Source organism: Phasianus colchicus, chromosome 2, assembly GCF_987193195.1.
Source record: "Phasianus colchicus chromosome 2, bPhaCol1.hap1.1, whole genome shotgun sequence".
NCBI lineage: Eukaryota > Metazoa > Chordata > Aves > Galliformes > Phasianidae > Phasianus > Phasianus colchicus.
The window spans coordinates 17,712,113-17,724,496 of record NC_143437.1 but is presented as its reverse complement, the minus strand read 5'-3'; positions in this window follow the sequence as shown (position 1 = coordinate 17,724,496).

Sequence of the window (12,384 nt, the reverse complement as noted above, 5' to 3'; positions counted from 1 at the left end):
TCCACAGCTGTGAGCTGGGGATTCAGTTACATTGCATAGGAGAGTTAACTAAAATGCTAGATCTACAGGGTATGCTGTGTTAACCAAAGCATCACTAACCAGGACAGCTGGAGATGCAGAGCAGAGTGAGGGTCATGTCCTGCAAGTCACCCATGAAATGAGTCTGGACTCTGCTGTGGTTGTACAGGTCTAAACCTCTTTTGGAGCCAACTGCCTAAGCCAGCCATTACACCTAATTCTCAGCAGTTGTAGCACTCCTCTCCTGCTCCTCCAGATCACTTCTTCCAGAGCCTCTTTTCTCATACTAGGATCTGACCTCTGCTTCTGTCTCTGATTTCCCACCAGACCATGAGGAGATCTCACTGACAAGTTCTCCATTTCCAGCTGACGCTCTTTCGCTTTACATGGAATTGATTGGGCCAGAGAGGGCAGCAAGGTGCCTGTCCCCATGCTAGTCTGGCTTTTGTACTGTGAATTACTGATATTTTTGTCACTTCTCTTGTAGGTATTATAACTAATAGTACATGCATGTATTTTAATGGTATCAATGCAACTCTTCGGTTGCCTGTGATCCACTTCTGTTAAATCAAGAGGGACACTGCAAGACATTCAGGCACTGAAGGAATAGTTCCAGAGCCACAGAAAACAGTACTTATGTAGCTAGAGATTAATTGTGCTAAGTTTGGAATACTGCATTTAGATGGAACACAGGGAATTAGATAAAGCCAAATAAAATAGCTTAGGAAAAGACCTACAAAATTCTTTCAGATCACTTGGGTTATTAAAAAGTGTCTGTTCTGTGCAAATTTGCAGCTTGAGGAAGCGGTTGTGATACTTAAGCCCAAGTAATGTAATACCAATTTTTTACTTGGTGCTGCTTTTCTCATTTGTAATAGAAGAGATAGAACTGGATATTTGAAGTTCAGTATATATTCAGGAGTGATCTCTACCACAGTAACAAACTGGAGAAGACAGTAAGGATGTAGCAGTCTGCCACTGCTTTGCAGATGGTGACAGTAACACTCAGCAACAGAATTTAGACATTTGACCCCAATTTGCACATATCTCACCCTGTGGAAGTATCCTATATGGATACTTCAGTTTCCATTCCTTTATTGTAGCTTGTTGATGCAAGTGGGAAACATGCGAGAATTGTGGGTGGGTTGTTTGTTTGTTTTGTATTCTGTTAACATAGGCCTCTAACTGTTCATCCACATACATAAAAGGCTGAGATGTTTTATTTTGAAGTTACTGAAGCAAGCCTAGAACCCAGAGAGAACTTGTGGCACCTTAGCTGTTTTCAGACCATGAATAAAAACTTTGTGTCTAAAGCAGCAGGGAAACAGGAATCCTTTCCTAGCTTTAGGTTTTGAGTGTCTTTTATTTAAAATATTTGGTACATTTTTTTCAGCACAGAAGCTCATCTCAGGATGATGCAGCATTCACTGCTGCTTGTTAACCACACCATTACAGGCATGGCTTTTGTGAAAGGTTGGAAGTCCAACCTAGAACTTTTTTACTTGGGTGCATTGAGTTTGATTTCTCTAAACTATGCTCACACATTATTGTTACAAGTGAAATCTTGGTTCTGAATTAAACCCTTTCTTTTCAATTATTAAAAACCTCTGAGTTTAAAATACGTAATTCACAGGGCTCTATCAAAGATGCTGACATACTCAGCTCCTGAAAGGAACGAAGCAGCTCCATGGTCTGTTAAGCAGCCTGTTTCTTATACTCTCTCTGACATACACACATCACATTTTCCACAGCACTGTGCTGACACCTTTAAATGCTTTCTTGCACAGAGGAAGCAATGTAATTCCAAATAATGCAGAGCATGTTGTGTTTTGACTACAAAAGAACACCTACACAACCATCTCGCGTTGTTCTGCCATTTGCAAGAAACAATGGAAACTAAAACCAAAGCTGTCTTCCTGCGCTGTGTCTGTGCAAAGAAGAGGTGCTCCCAGCTCCCCTTTGCGTTATGCAGGTCACGTACATGTGGTGAGTGAGATACCCAGCAAGCAGGCTCAGCTGCAGTAGCCACTGCCTGTGGTTCTACTGAGCTTCAGTCAGACACTGCTAAACTCTGACTGGGATCCCAGTCACCATATGGGGTTGGGAAAAAAGGAGAAGAAAAGATATTCTCTCTACTGTGCGCATCAAAACACCAAAAACTACAAGTAATCACTTACAGATTTTTACCATGTCCTCAATTTTTTGCAGCCTCTTGAACTTAAACACTGATACGCTTAATTTTAAGGATATTAGCAATTTCAAGAACACATCTTATATGAAAGTTCAGTTCTAAAAGGCCAATATAAGCGTTAGCAGTTTTTGTAACAAACAGTCATTTGTTTCATATTTTGGTAAAGACTCCTACAGGTTAATAGGGTGTTTACTGCAACAGTTTATTACCAGCTATGATGTCTTCTATACTTGTGCTTGTAACATTTCCAGTGCATACCACTCCATTTTCAATGTGCTCATAAAATATATTAATAATCTACAATCTTTATAAGCTCCCTTAAAATGCAACCAGGATATAATCTTTACTGAAATAAGATCCAAACACATGCTCTCCCTTGTATTTAATGGAGTGAATTTAATACTGAAAAAATGTGCTTGCAGCTAAAGAACAGGTCCTTGCGTGTGCTGCTTGTGCAAAGCTATAAAGAACTCGAGCTATGAAATTCTAAGCCACAGAAGGTTATCTATGGCAAATGACTAATGCTTTCTAAATTAAGGCCTATAACTGCACTCTAGTGATTAATGCATTAAATTACTGATTTCTTGTATGTAAGTCTCTTACCAAATGTATTTCTTATTGTGCCTCTGGGCTCTCCTACAACGTACAATAAGCAGGTGAAATACATGATCATTGCTCCCTGTTTTCCACTAAGGCAGGCTTCAACCCACAGAAGATCAACACTGTAATGAAGTCATTATTTCTGGAGACATGCGTTTACATGTCTTGCATAGCTAATGAGATTAGGCCTTTTTACCTTGAGTCTCAGTTAGAATTATCACGTGAAATATCAAGAATTATTTGGTGTGGTTTTTTTTCCCCACCTGGATTTCACAACAAATGGACGAATCTGGGATCTTAATAAACATCCAGCTTTAAAAACTAGAAGTCAAGCTGTGGGCTGTTGAGTGGAGAATTACTCATGTCTTAGAAAGGTTTTATCAAAGCAGTGAACATAACAGTTTGTCCACAGAATGGATAGAATAAGACAAGATCCATCTCTGCATGTTGCAAGATAATTATTTTCCCTTTGTGCATATATAAGGATCTAAAATGAGCCTCTGCAAGTGATATTTTTCTGCTGCATGTAGCATCAATTTTGAGCAAGACGTGTGTCAGTCTTACTGAGCTTGAAGGCTTCAGAGAGGCAGTTTTTGCACGCATGTCTTTATAGCCCTGGCTACCACTGAGTTCAATTAGAAATAGGATTATGTTACGTTATATGAGCAAAGGAAAGAAAGATCAGCAAAGTTTGAACAATTTATGAAAGTGCTCTACCAGCCCTGATGTTAGAATAACTCAGTGTACTGCACTTCAGCTTAAAAAATTCCCGTATTATCATTTTAATATTTGCTTTAAAATGGAAGATGATTATCAGACTGAAGTTTCATCTGTTGAAATTAGTGTGGTCAGATCTTGGTAAGATAGCTTAGTGTTATACTTACTTACCATGCTTTGAATTCTGAAAAATAAGGCAAAAATACACCAAAGGACGGTGTTTTAGGCACAATTCTAGTACAATTTAGATACATATGGTTGGTTGTAAAAGAAAAACGTGCTCCCATGCTTAAAGCTGCAGGGTCTTGCAGACTGTACAGCCCCAGACTGTCTTAACTCAACACCTGAAGGGGGCTCAAGCCAGTCCCAGTTTTGGGTACTACTGCTGGGCAAGACAGACAGAGCTGTAACTTCCTTCCTCCCACGGCCATGCAGAGCAGACCTTCATTCAGTCAGCGCCCACCAGCCAGGCATTATCCTGTTCCCTCTGTTCTGCAAAAAAAAGCTGACCTGAGCTGAAAGTTGGGCTGTGGCATACTGGTCTATGCTGGCTTCTGTGCTGCTGAATTACTCAGCATTTGTATGTGAATGTACACATACAAATATCCATGCAAACTCAGGTCTCTATCCACAAAAAAACACCTCAGGAATCACACAGTGGTGTCAGGTAAGACAGCTGCTAAAGAGAGAGAGACCCAAGAAGTAATTCCTGCAGCGTTAACAAAAAGGAGACATGAAGGTAAAACAAAATCCACTGGTAACACCAAAAGAAATGTCCCGTGAAATTGAAAATTGAACATGCTGACAATATGCCAAGTTTCTGTCTGCAGCTGGGATTCAAAAGTCAGCACCTCCAAGGCAGCCTCGTGCTTCCTCCTGCATTCAAAACATCTGTCACTTAGAAGCAGCGTATTCGATGGGAATGGCTCGTTGCTTCGTTCTGACCACTTCTCCAAATGTGACAATGACAGCTGAATTGCAACATGTCATGTTGTGCCATTCAAAAACACAAAGGCTGAGGACAGCAAAAGAAAAAGCACAGCAAGTTACTTTTTGCACTTCCAGGAACGTCATTCTTTCCAGGATCTCCAAAGTGGTTTATTAGCAAAGTGCATCATATCCTAGAGAAAAGGTCCAAAACGTTTTTTTTTCACATGGAATGATGTCTTGCAAGCATCAGAAAAATTATATGAAATCTTGATGCTAGCCCCCATTTCTACCAAGAATCAAGAGCAAGTGATCTACCCAGGTTCACGAAGAAGGATGGATTCCTACATGTTCAAGAATAAAACCAGCACGTGTACATTTGCACATGACCTTTTAGCATGTCACTTCACCTGGAAACCTCAAGTGTGGCAAGACAAGCAATGCTTTCGCAACTGCTTGCCTTTACACTAGTTCCCTGTCTGGGTGACAACCCTGGTGAACATGCAGCTTGTAGAATCATAGAATAGAATTACAGAATCACTAAAGATGGAAAAGACCAAGATCATCTAGTCCAATAGTCTGCCCATCCCTACCACACCCACTGACCAAATCCCTCAGTGATTCATCCCCATGGTTCAAACATGGTTCAAAGAAATCTTTGGGGACAGTTGACTCCACCACCTCCCTGGGCAGCCTGTGCCACTGCCTCACTGCTCTTCCTGAAAATAAATGTTTCCTAATGTCCAACCTGATCCTCCCCTGGTACAACTGGAGGCCATTACCTCTTGTCCTATCACTGTTACCTGGGAGAAGAGGCTGATCCCCAACCTTGCCACAACCTCCTTTCAGGCACTTGTAGAGAGCAATAAGGTCTCCCCTGAGCTGAGCCTCCTCCATACTGAACAGCCCAGTTCCTTCAAGCTGCTCCCCATAAGTCTTGTGCTTCAGATCCCTCGCAGCTCTGTTGCCCTTCTCTGGATATGCTGCAGGGCCTCAGTGTCTTTTTTACATTGAGAGGCCCAAGACAAAGCAATAATTGAGGTGAGGCCTCAGCAACGATGAGTATCAACGGCAGCACCTGCCATGGTGTCACCACAGCCCTTCCTGCAGAGTGGCCTGGCACCACTCAGCCTGCTGCCCCACAGCAGGTGATGTCCTTGCACTGGGGTCTTTGTTGCAGCCCTGTTTCCCCTCATTCCTCCTCATGCAGGGCCCATTCTGACCAAACTCTTTTCATGCTGACAGCAGGTTGTTGTCTAGGAGTATCTGAAGGAAGAGCTTACAGCAGGAAGTAGCTCAGTAGATGTCCCATTGCTTCTGACTTCATCCACACCTGAGAGTCCAATCTGTCTGATAGGAAGTGTTTTTCACATTTGTATGACCTCTTCTTGGATTTTCCTGTCATCTGCTTTGATGTGACAGCAGTTTCTGCTCATTTTGTGCTATCGCAAAAGCCCCAAAGTACTGCTCTTATCTACACCTGTTCCCGCCATGGAAAGTGCTGCCTATGGAAATGAGAGAGACTGCAGAGGCTATGACTCACTGCTTGTGAAGCAACCACCTCTTCAGAAATCACAAAACGGCATGCTTGCTGTTTTAAGTAACCACAGAAGTTGCTGGGTTTTTTTTTTTCCTTTGTATATTTGAGACAATTTTGTGTTTTATGCTTGCAGTACTGTTGGATTTCCAGCTGGCTTGCAGTGCTGTCACGCTGTGCGAGGCTGTGCAAGGCCAGGAGGAGAGGCAGCAGGTGGAAGGGTGGAGAGAATGGGGAGCAAGAAGGGCCTGGTTGTCATCACACTGTTGCCTCACACCTCACCCATTTCTTTTAGACCTTGTAAAGATGATTGAAACTTTCCTGGTTTGGGTTCTCTGCACTGACGGGTCGAGGCCCAGTATGGATGTGCACAAAACTACAGCCTACAATTCTCCACGGTGATGCTGCTGGAGAAGTCTCGAGTATTTCCCAGTTACCACAGAGTTGTGCTCTTTGCATTTCCAACTTTTTTCTTGGAATCATAGTTGTGTTTGGATCTCTATCTACATCTAAGTCTATCCGCATTTGGAATTTAAAATCTGTCACTCTGCTTGGCAACAGTTCCCCCATACATTTTTAGCATATACTCACTGTTCTCCGCAGACTTGCTCTTCATTTCTTTCTCCGACTAAATCTTTAGCTCATTCTCCTTTTAAAGTACAAAACACTCTCTTCACTCTGCAAAACAGAAAAATACCAGTTAAATACCAAAGGTCTTCAAACTTTATTTGATTTTCAGTTTATGTTATTACACACAAAACTATGAGCAGTGCCCTGGAGAGCATGCCTTTGTCATTCAGTAAACAAACCTTTTCTGCTGTGTTTAAATACGTATTTACATGGCTAAGGCTGCTCCTTTCCAGCAAAAGCACTTACAAACACATCTCACATTAAGCTTTGAGATTTCAACACAATCAGAGGCTGATATGTTGTGGGTTTCTGTGCTGATTTTTCCTCCCAGATTCCTAATTTTGAATATGAAATTTGGCTGCCTCACTGTGGATTCCCTATTTCTCAAGGGCACAATTAATCTGAGTGGAAAAACGAATGTGCAGCGCCAACATGACAACATGGCTAAACCTAAACTTTATTTGTTTGTTTATTTATTTTTTAAAATTGTTTGATTCACTTAGTTTTCAGTGGCACTCCCTTTGGAACCAGTGTTGAAAATGTTCACTGCCTCACACAGCCGAGGAATATGTGGATACAGTGAGCTGATAGTATGCTGCTGATTAAAAAGTCTAACACAAGGAAACAGGGAAAACAAATTATAAAGCACTGATGCATGGGGAGGCCCATTCTGCCATAAACTGTGACAGAAGCATTTCATTTCTTGAGAAAGGATGGCCATGACCTTTCCTGCCTAAGATATTTAAAATCTATGTTTATCTTTATTTATTTATTTTTTTAACTAGTTCTTAGTTTAAAATAATTTTATAGAAAAAAAAGCAATTACAAGATGAAACAGTGTCAGCTTGCTGTTCTTGCCAAAACTGCCAACTCTGGCAACCCCCCTCATGCTGGAAAGCAACACGAGACCTGTGAATATGAAATCTCATTTTAAAACCAGGTTTAGAAGGCAGAAAATCTTCTCAAGAAAATCTGTCCGTGTTAACGGATGGATGTCATTTCCTCCCTTGTTAGCTATTCTACAGCAGGCAGATCTTTAATTTACATCTGCTGTCTCCAAGTGACATAAAATATGGTTTGGTGACACAGTCTAAATGAAGATACTGAAGGTCAGAGAACAATTAATCACCTTCTCACTCATAACTTCACACAAGGATATTAGGTATATTTGGGATACCTTGACATCTGAAGATGAAGACAATGCTTTGCTGAATTTAAAAGGTGCCTCAGAGGGTAGTGGCTTTGTTTTCATTGAAACAAATTGGAGCCTCAGGGTCCCGCACGGTGCAATGAAACTGTCCCAGTGAGCAGCTGTAAGTGCCTGGAGCTGCTACTGATGACACGCTGAAGACTATTGCATGGCACCACACTGTGAAGACTTGCATGAATGCAGAATAGCCTCAGTTCAGCTAACTGGAGATGCAGCATCAGAGAGGTGGCCTTAGGCTGAACACTTGGCAATTCTTCCTCCACTTCTTCCATAAAACAGAGAGAACACAATCATAAAATCATAGAGCGGCTCTGGCTGAAAGGGACCTTACAGATTATCCAGCCCTAACCCCAACCGGTGGGCAGGGCTGCTCCCCACCAGCTTGGGCTGCCCAGAGCCCCATCCAGCCTGGCCTTGGGCACCCACAGCTTCTCTGGGCAGCTGTGCCAGCCCCTCACCACCCTCTGAGTAAAGAATTTCTTCCTGATGTCTAATCTAAATCTCTCCTCTATCAGTTTAAAGCCATTCCACCTTTCCCTATCACTGTTAGGCTGTATAAAAAGTCAGTCCCCCCTCCTGCTTGTAAGTTCCCTTCAAGTACTGAAGGGCCGTGATGAACTCTCCCTAGAGCCTTCTCTTCTCCAGGCTGAACAAGCCTGCATCTTCAGCCTTTATCACCTAAATCTTTTAGTAGCTATGTCTATCTCCAATAAGATGCATATATGACTGGTCAGTGCAGCACCATAAGCTCAACTAAGATGTTGGACTTACAACTACCACAATATCCTGTTAGTGTCTGGCTTCAAAACTGCTGGAGCTGTACTGGAGCTACACATACTCTGCAGTGTGAACGCATACAGAAGCAAACCTGGTGAGGTGGTTGTACAAAATACCAGGAGCATCTGGCCTTGGCACTGGGCTAACTATCCTGTTTGCTGCAGCACTCCAGTAAAAGCCAATTATACCAACCTTCAGTAACATTTATATCAGTGACAGACTGCAGACTTTTATAGTCTTCATCAATGAACAGGCTCAGCTAAATTGTTCTGCAAAGCTTTATAGTAAGTAATTATCAACAACAGGCAGCTATGGTAATGGTTACAAAAGAAAGAACAACTGGTTGTGCAGTCATTAGCTCCAGAGCACCAAATGAGGCAGGCAAACAGCATGGGCTGTGGTGGAATTATTAATAGGAGGGACAGCAGCAGCAAGTGCCATCTCCCACAGGGAGGGACAGCGGTGGGGGGCTGAGGTAGATGCTGAAAGACACTTGCTTTGGCAACAGCAGCCTGTACACAGCAGTGGATAGATGGAAGTCAGATGCTGATGGTAATAAGGCGCATTAAAAATAAATCTAGCCTAATTAGGTATTTAAGAAAAAAAAAAAAAAAAAAGACATGAACCTGACAGCTCAGCAACTGGCAGCTGTTTAGTTCCAGCAATTATCCCAAGGATAACAAATCCATACTGGAGCACCAGGAAGCGGGCAGATGAAGTGCCCTGCTGTGCACCCTGCTTTCCCTGAACTGGGCTGAAATGTCCATTTTCTGAAGCTATTGTCCCTCCAGTTTTGGAAAAGAGGTTATTTTTAACATTTCTAACACTGAACCCCCCCTAAAATATTAGCTAATTCTTTGAAACCCTTTGGCTGTATGCTTGTTGAGGAGCATTCACCCTCACCTGTGAATTCAGGGCCAATGAAAGTGAGCTCACAAGGTCAAGACCTCAGCAGACAGATCAATCACGTACATAGTGATGTGGGCTTCCCTCAGCATTCCTCTCTAACAACTTCCATGCACCATTTGTCAGCAGAGCGAGGAGTGCTGTGTCCCTTCTTGTCCTCTCTGCTGAGAGTGTAAATGAGGAAGGCAAATATGAGCAACCTCTTCGAAGGGATCGGATGTTGCCTGCTGGGTACTGTGCTGCAATTAAGCAACTTGTTTCACATCCCAGCATGACTGAGATGGCAGGGTGAAACAGGAGCAATGCTAGTTAGAATAAGAGAAGGACAGTCAAAAGATGCGCAGAGGGGAAACAGAAAGCAAACAGTAAGATGAAAAACATGGACCCAAAACAAAAGAGCATATCATGCATGGGAAGCAGAGGAACATATTGCAAGCGGAAGCTTGCAAAAGAGGCTGCTGACAGACAAGAAAGCATGTCTTTCCTTTCTGCTGCTTGACTCTATTTTGAGCCAGTTACGTTAACCAAACAGCTCCCTCTGTTCCTCCTGGAGAACATGGGGAACTTGTTCGCATACTGCCCTGAACTTTACTAAAATGTAAGTGGCCTTTCTTCCTCTCCAAATTCCTGGTTAAGATTTGTCTGTTGTTTTTTTGTTTGTTTGTTTGTTTTGTTTTTCTGTGGCTGCACATCCTGACGTGGGACAGTGACAGCAAAGCAGGGCCTCTTCCTGCCATAATGCAACTCCCTGGAGAACTGCAATGAAGGAATGATAAATGCCCTTGACAAGGGGAAATGCTGCTGGGTTTGGGGCAGATGTTCACTTACTTTCTAGCTCTTCCTGCCCCCAAGAATCTCTGTGAGCCCAAGGACAGGAGCTGGAGATGAGCATCTTTCATCCTTGCTGCTCCTCATCTGACAGTCGATATGCTAAACTGTGCCAACAGATGCAGCACAGCGCAGACAGGAACAAGCAGTTTTTGTGGCATAGGAAGGAAGTTTTGCATAAACATGACAATGGTTTCTGCACTACAGCACCTGAGCTGCTGTTTTCCCTTGAACTCAATAGGTGTCTTCAGATAATTGCCAAGAGAGGATTTACTTCACCTAATGCACAGGGAGTATTAGAGGGGCTGCATTCATTTGGCTGCCTGAGATAGATCCAAAACCCAGAAAATCCCATATTTGGATTTGTCACAGAACAAAGTTTTGAAATCAATGTCACTGTAATGCAACAGGGCTTAATTCACAGGATTTCACTGGAGTTCAGCACACGCCACATGAAAAGCTTCTTTTGGTGGAACAGAGAATATTTCCAGCACCATCGGTTTGATATGCAGTCAGCCACTGTTTATTTGAAATCTCCCACAACAGAGCTTTATGGCAACGTTCTCAGACCATCTCCTGCCTGTAACCTCCCTCAGGCTGGAAGGTTTTTCCTAATATCTAACCTCAGTTTCTGCTGCAGCTAAGCCTATTATTTTTGTCCTATTTATGTGGATGCTTCCCTTCTACTTTGCAAAATATGCTTCTTACAGAAAACCAAATTCCTCTGTCCCCTCTGGTCATCTGTTGTTTATACACAGCACTACACAGTCTCTAACATGACCTGTGAGTGCAGGCTTTTCCAACAGTTGCTGATTCTCTCTGCATGGCTTCCCCCCAGCCACTTCACATTTTCCTAGAAGAGGGGAAAAAAGCTGCTCAACATTTGACACAGCACTCTCACTGAAGCCTGCCTAGTGCTGAGTGGAGCTGAAGTATCGCTCCATGCATTTTAAAAGTTACCGTTCTGCGTAAACATCCTCATATTGACATTTAACATTTTCACAACAGCCAGGTCCTGTTGAGTCATGCTCAGGTTGTGATTCACTCCCTGCAGAGCTGCTGCTAGACCTTGGATCCCCGCCCTTCCCCCAGTGCTCTGCAGGTCAAGCCCTTGTTTGTAAGCTGGTGTTAAGGCTGGCTTGTTGCTCACTTTTTCCTCCTCCTCCTTTTCATTTTTTTAGAAACAGCATGCCAAAGCCAGCTCTTGTTTTTCTTTCCTGGAGTTCTCAGTATGCACCCTCCCCTCCTTTTGCTGACAGCACATGGGTTATCTGTCTTCACTAACTTCCAGCTTCTCCCCTCACCAACAAAGGTTTTTCTGGGTTTGTTTTTTGTTCGCATCCAGAGAGCTCAAGTGAAAACAGCTCATGATCTGCGTGAGATGCACTCCTCCACCCATCTGGCTTCGTTGCACAGGGAACATACTGTCACAATCTTTGAAGCTCTCCAATCCCTAAGGGCCCCCAAACCACCCCCCTTCGAGAAGCTCTGGCTCAGAAACTGAGGTGACCCGACCTCTCTGGCCAGGGCTGAGGGCAGCTCTCAGCCCAGGGAACCAGCTCACAAGTTGGGGTGTGGGTGCAGATCCAGGGGCCAGCAGAGCTTTTCCTGGCAATTCCAGTCCAAAGCAAAAGAAAAGCAGAGACAGTCCTCTGTTCTTCCCTCATGCTTTTGCATGCTCCCTGTTAACTCAAATCACACAAGTATTTTTCCCATAATACCCTTTGAGGAAGCCCTGTAAGCAAAGAGTAAAAACCTCTTTTTCACCTTTGCAAGTTATATTTAGTACATAGCTATCAAAGGATTGTCAAGCAATATCAGTACATCAACGTTTTCTAGTGGAGGTGCAATTCTGCACTTTTTAAAATAACAACGGTCTAATAAGCCATAAACTTAAATTTACTGAGCTACTCTGTCTGACCTCCTTAGCTGAATGACTGCAATACAATGCACACAGCAGTGTAAATCTGCAGAGCTCCAAGTATCATCCAGAAGCTTTCATAACAGAAATTAATGAATAGGAGTCCAAAAATTTCATAAGGA